Here is a 6483-nt window from a genome sequence, read left to right as displayed (position 1 = left end):
ATTATTATATCCTCAAATTAACAAATATATATATATATATATATATATATATATATATATATATATATATATATATATATATATATATAAATAAAGGTAGGTTCAAATGTTTCTTATATCCATTGTGTGTTACAATGCACCAATAAAAATTTAGTAAAAATTAAATTATTATTTAATCAAATAAAGATAGATATTAAATGATATGGGATAATGACTTAAAATGGTAACATATTATTCGATTTGTACATATTTGGTCACTGAGTTTTTTTCGTCCACATTTACCCCTTAAACTCGGTAAACTGTACACATTCAGTCCTTATGACATGTTACTCCAGGTTAGCCGGGAAAAATGACTTGATAGGGTAATATATTTTTCATTTTGTACACATTTAGTCCTTAAAATTTTTGTACATATTTAGTCCTTAACATTTTTTTTTGTTTCAAAATAAGTCCTTTTTTTGTACTCATTCAGTACTTATGAATGATTTCTTTAGGTTTTTTTCACGACATCTTACGTGAGACGATCATTGATGAGGTGCTTGGGGTTGTTGATGCTTATGTCCAATGCGATCTCGACTGCTTGGTTGCGTAAGTCTTGTGGTTTGGCTTAGGTCTTGTATTTTGAACATCGTAACTTCTTCATACGGACTGAATGCATACAGTTTAACAAGTTGAAGGGGTAAATGTGGACAAAAAAAACTTAGTGACCAAATGTGTACAAATCGAAAAATATATTACCCTTTTAAGTCATTATCCCTAAATGATATCCATACTTATAATCCTTTTTTTATGGAGACTAATAAAATTCGTTATTAATGTCAACAATGATAATCTTTCAGACTGCATTCGTATCGAGAAGAATAAGAGTGTATTCTAGCAGAATAAGAGTGTATTCTTGTAGAATACACTTTTGTTCTTCATATTTAATGTAACTTTATTGTATTTTAAGTGAGTGAGTCCTGAAACAAAACACGAACTCATACATAAAAACGTAGATGTGAATTCATTATGAAAAAATGTTATTGCTGACATTAATGACGAATTTAATTAGTTTCCATAAAAAGAGAATTACAATTATGGACATCATTTAATATACATACAATTATGTAAATCATTTAATATCTATCTTTATTTAATTAAATAACTATTTAATTTTACTAAATTCCTATTGGTGCATTGTAGCACACATAAAAAAAAGTTGAAAAAAAATAAAAATCATAAAATCGAGTGTAGTACTATATCGGAGAGAAAAAAAATGGATCATTAAATTTGAATCATGGATCATAAAAAGTGAATCATGGATCATAAAAATCAGACATGCTTCAATTTTAATGATCCAAAAAAAATTTTTCCAATTTTTTTTTCTCTCCGATATAGTACTATCTTCGATTTTATGATTTGTATTTTTTTTCAATTTTTTTAACGTGTCCTCACCGTAAAAAGAGTCCTCACCCGATCCTGTTTTTCTCTCTCTCTCTATATATATATATATATATATATATATATATATATATATATATATATATATATATATATATATATATATATATATATATATGTTCCCGCGCAAAGCGGCGACGATAAATAACTCTTTTGACGAATAGTTTTCTTACGGAGTAATAATTATTAGATTTTATTATTAGTTATTATGTAATAAAAAAAATACCACTTTTAAATAAAATATTTTATGTTTAGACTTTATATTTATAATGTCTATTTATACATTTGATGTAATTAATTAAGATCGGTGTCGAGTTTAAGAAATGTAAATTAGTTTATATACACGAATTTAATATTTTAAAATTTTTATTTTACTCCAAATTAAATTTCTTATTAACCTTCCTTAATTCAAGTGTTTAAATTTTTATCAAATATTATTGATTTATTTATGTATATCTGTTTTGTACAAAAAGTTTTGTATCTTATACCTCTTAAAATTCAAGAAATGACTAATATGTTTTATAATATAGTATAAGATATATATATATATATATATATATATATATATATATATATATATATATATATATATATATATATATATATATATAGAGAGAGAGAGAGAGAGAGAGAGACTTAGGTTATTCTATTCAACTAAGTATTGTATGAATGTATGAATCATTGTGGACCAATCATTTTACTTATTTTTGGAAAGTGAATAATACATATTATTAAATTAAAGATAATTAAAAAATACCATATAATTTCATTCTAAGGGTATTTTAATCAATTAACATAAATTTAAAAAAAGAAAATTGCATATTTTAAGGGAAAATAAATTCTATTAATTTTAAAATTTTGATTGTATGGATGATAATTATCCTAATTCGCAAATTCTGACGGAATATGTTTATCAATATATTGAAAAATAACAAATATTATTGAACCATACAAGAATACACATTCTGACATAATATATTTTTTGATTTAATGAACTTCTTGAAGAATAACAAAATTTTGGATACAAGTTAAAAAGAATTACATTATATTCTTAGAAAAGAAAAAAATTATATACTATTCTATGAGAATGTTACACTTATTAATAACAAAAAAACACAATATATAAATCATTCTACCAGAATATATTATTACATATATTTTTTTCATTATATTGTATATTATTCTGGTAGAATAATCCATTCTTTTTGGAAGATTGGTGGTCATTGTTCATCTTCATCCCATACAATGTTCATCTTCAAGATTCTATTATGACAGAATCAGAATTCAAGATTCAATTCCAGTAGAATGTTGTAAGTTTCATATGTACCATGTTTTGCTTTGATATCTCTCGTTTCGTTCCCAGCCAAGAAAACAAGAACATTCTTGTTCTTGATTTCATGTATACATGCAAATGAGAAATACAACCACTCATTGTTATTGCTTCACCTTCTTTCCATGGCAATTTCAATCAACAAACATCACATCGAATTCTATCAAGCAGTCATGGGTCCATAGCTCAGTGGTAGAGCATTTGACTGCAGATCAAGAGGTCACCAGTTCGAACCCAGTTGGGCCCTATTTTTTCTTTTGTTGTAATTTCACTTTTTGCCCTTATTTCTACTTTTTTGTAATTGAGTTAATAACACCTAATATCAAAGCAGAAATTATACTTTTTGCCCTTATTTGTAATTATACTTTTTTGTAACCACTTAATAACACCTAAAATCAAAGCACAAATTTATTCATATAACATGGAATAGCAAATCAGAGTCATAATCACAAAATTAGTTGAAACTTACCAGTAACAATGTCTCTGAAGAACTCAACGGAATCTGTCAACTCAGCAGCATTTTTGCCCTTCCACTTAACGGTGAGTGACAGAATAGCTTTATCCTCCAGATACACACCAATCCCCGTGAACTTCACGAAGTTACCTTCGATTTCCATACCTCTCACACCTTGCGCATGATAGAAACCACGATTTAGACGATTCAAACTCCAATTAACAATAAAATAGTAAACCTAACTGAAAAGATGAAAGTTACATGATTTTTTATCGGTGGAAGATCGAGTTTAATTACTTATTTGAATATGGGAATTAATATCTGCGCCGACGAGGAACAAAGTGGTGGTTGCACCAGGAGGCTTGACGGATGGTGGAAATACGACGGATTCGATCTGGAGACTGGTGGGGGACGGCGGTGGAGCCATGGTAATACAGTCGGAGTTGAACGGAGAGAGTGAGAGAAGGTGTTTGACTGATGATTTAGCTCTTTGCCCGATCTGTTAGTCAGGTGATGAACACGGGGAAATAAAGCCCTTCTTTTTGTTTCGGTTCATTCTTTTTGTTGGAAGACATCGATGACGGTTGTATATAAGAAAATAAATTAGGTTAAAAGTGAATGTTAGCATGATTATAGGGACTATTTGTGGAAGCTATGTATCAAAATACTAAAATACCCTTGTTTATTTATTTAATTGTTTAAATTTTTATTTAATTTTGATTTGCCCATATTTATGCATACAATCACACAATACTTACTTAGAACACCTGAACCTATCTCTATCTCTCTCTCTCTATATATATATATATATATATATATATATATATATATATATATATAAGATCAAATGAGAACCATTAAATGTTAGGAACCCTAAGAACCATTAGTTTAAACTAATAATTAATGTTATTTTTGTATTTTTCTAGTATTTTGATTTTTCTTTTTTTAAGTTTTTATAAACTGCAAAAATTAATAAGGGTATTGTAGTCAATATTCCTATAAAATATTCATAACTACTAAATATCATATTTGTTTCTCATTATATCACCAACACAAAACGCAAAACTCTACCACCACTTTTTTTCCCTCTACTTCTCTACTTAAACACCACCACCATCGGTAACCAACCCGACCACCACCTCCACCCACCCCGTCGATGTCTCTCCCCTCTCCCATAATTTTTGGTTGTTCAGATCCATTTATTCTCTATAATCCACATGAAAAGCACTAGATTTGTTCAGATCTGGTCCAGTACCGCCACTACAAACTAGCGACGACTTTCCACCAACCTCCAACATCAGATCTGCTACACGACCATCACCTCGGTTGATGTTGCCACTGTTACTATGCAGACCTTCGAGCTCCGGTTCGAATATATGTTTTCTATCACCATCGACCTCCAGATATGTGAGTTTCGGCGACCACCGTTTCCGAACGTTGCTCTACTGTCGTCAGATCTGGATCTAAAGTCGACCTACCACCGTCGAACCACCACATCTAGTTAGACTGAGTGATATTATTTGTTTTTTCCTTTCTATGACGGTATTCTTAGTCCACATTTTGCTAGATCTTGTTATATCTATGTGAATTAGGGTTTTGACAACTACAATATGTTATCTCCAGTGTTAGTTTTGTGGTTTCGATTTGTCATCGATGTTTCCTTAAGAGATCCACAAACATCATGTGTTTTTTGTTCTAAATCTGGAGGATAACATATGTACACTCGTTTGCTTTTGTTTACATGTTTTTAGTATTTTCATTCTTTTCCATTCTTCCACACCTGGTGAAAACGAGTTTCTAGTTGTTATTATTAACAAATCCTTCCCCGCTCTTTCTATGACATGTTGGTTTACTTCAGATTGTCGTTGGTGTGCTTTAGATCTATATAAGATATGGTAGTTTTGTAACATCCTATTTTGTGAAGTTTCTTATTTCAGGATTGCGGACAATAAATGGATCGAGTAAAGGATTTGGGCTTCAAGGGAATAGGGTTTAGACCTTATTAAATGTTGATAATATTGGTTATATGATCTAAGCCTTTGGGTTGTGTTTTGGAGCCAAAGGGTAAAATGGGACAAGTTATATGTTAGGCTTCTTGCATGGATTATGTTTTTTAGTTCGACATGTGTTAAGCAAAAATTAACTAGATAGAAGTGCGGGGCTCGTCAATACCTTTCTGTGGATATAAAGATCACCAAAAACGGAGTTGAAGCAAAGAAGTTATGGTTGTTTGAAGTTGAGGTGGATTTGGGTGAAAAGTCGTGGCGACGGCGTGGGGATCAGAGCCCACGTCGTGGGGATCAGTTAGGCCTAAGCCCATGATTTTCAGGTTTTTCAATGTATTTAAGCTTAATGTTCTGCATTTTCGGCATTTTATCAGCCTCCATCACCTCTAGCACCCCTTGGGAGAAACCTTAACATCCACCTTCAAGTTTTGAGCTTCTACCATATCCTCTCTCCTCTTTTGGATGATTTTTATGATATTTTGATGAAGTTTGAAGATCAAGAAGGTTCTTTTGGTTTCAAGGAAAGTTGTTTCAAGTGTGGATCCATCAAAGGCACTACCTTTTTGAACCATTGTGCGTATAAAGTTCCAATATCGCTATCTAGTTCATTAGATCTTGTCATTTGGGGTTTTTGGCACTTTTGGTCCATTTTATAGGTGATCTTGGAGTTGAGTGGACTCCAACATCATTTGATTAGTTTGGAATGTCTCTTGGACCCCATGGAATAGGAAAAATTATGATATTTTTTCTTCCATTTTATCCATTAAAGTTATCTTGGTCCTTTAGGCCATTTTGGTATATTAAAGTTTAGATCTTGAATGATTGGGGAATTATTATGGATAAAATTGGAAAATTTATCCCTCTAAACATGTTGTTGATTCGGATATGGAAGTTGGAGATTTGGACTTAATGGATTAAGTTGAGAAAGATGCAATTTGGGTACCTTTTGAGACTTAAAATCTAGATCTTGGTCGTTTAGACCTTCCTAATGGATAAAGTTAGAAACTTTATCCATTAAGACCTTGAAATTTATCATATCCGAGCTTTGGAGCTCTTGATATCGAAATAAAATGGATTAAGCTCGCTTGAGTTTTTCAGACCAGTCCCCACGGTGTGGCCTTAGGCTACCACAGCGTGGCGACTGGGGAATCATCGATTGTTTTGGAATTTAGTGCCCACGACGTGGCCAAGGAAGGTCGCATCATGGAGGGCTGTTGTTTAGCAATTTTGACTTTAACTTTGACCGTTGACTT

The 6483-nt window shown here is 31.2% G+C and overlaps 1 non-coding gene and 1 pseudogene across 1 annotated transcript; one reads left to right on the top strand and one right to left on the bottom strand.

Moving 5' to 3' along the window:
* The first annotated feature begins 2945 nt into the window (after window positions 1–2945).
* TRNAC-GCA (transfer RNA cysteine (anticodon GCA)) lies at window positions 2946–3017 on the top strand. The gene has a single exon. It is a non-coding gene; the product is annotated as a tRNA-Cys (tRNA).
* Window positions 3018–3076: 59 nt separating this feature from the next.
* On the bottom strand, window positions 3077–3651 carry LOC145110994 (chalcone--flavanone isomerase pseudogene; annotated as a pseudogene).
* Between the last annotated feature and the right edge of the window lie 2832 nt (window positions 3652–6483).

Source organism: Lactuca virosa, chromosome 5 (genome assembly GCF_052849685.1).
Source record: "Lactuca virosa cultivar CGN04683 chromosome 5, Lactuca_virosa_CGN04683_v6, whole genome shotgun sequence".
Lineage (NCBI taxonomy): Eukaryota > Viridiplantae > Streptophyta > Magnoliopsida > Asterales > Asteraceae > Lactuca > Lactuca virosa.
Note: the sequence above shows the minus strand (reverse complement) of the source record. Positions and strands in the feature narration are given on the sequence as shown.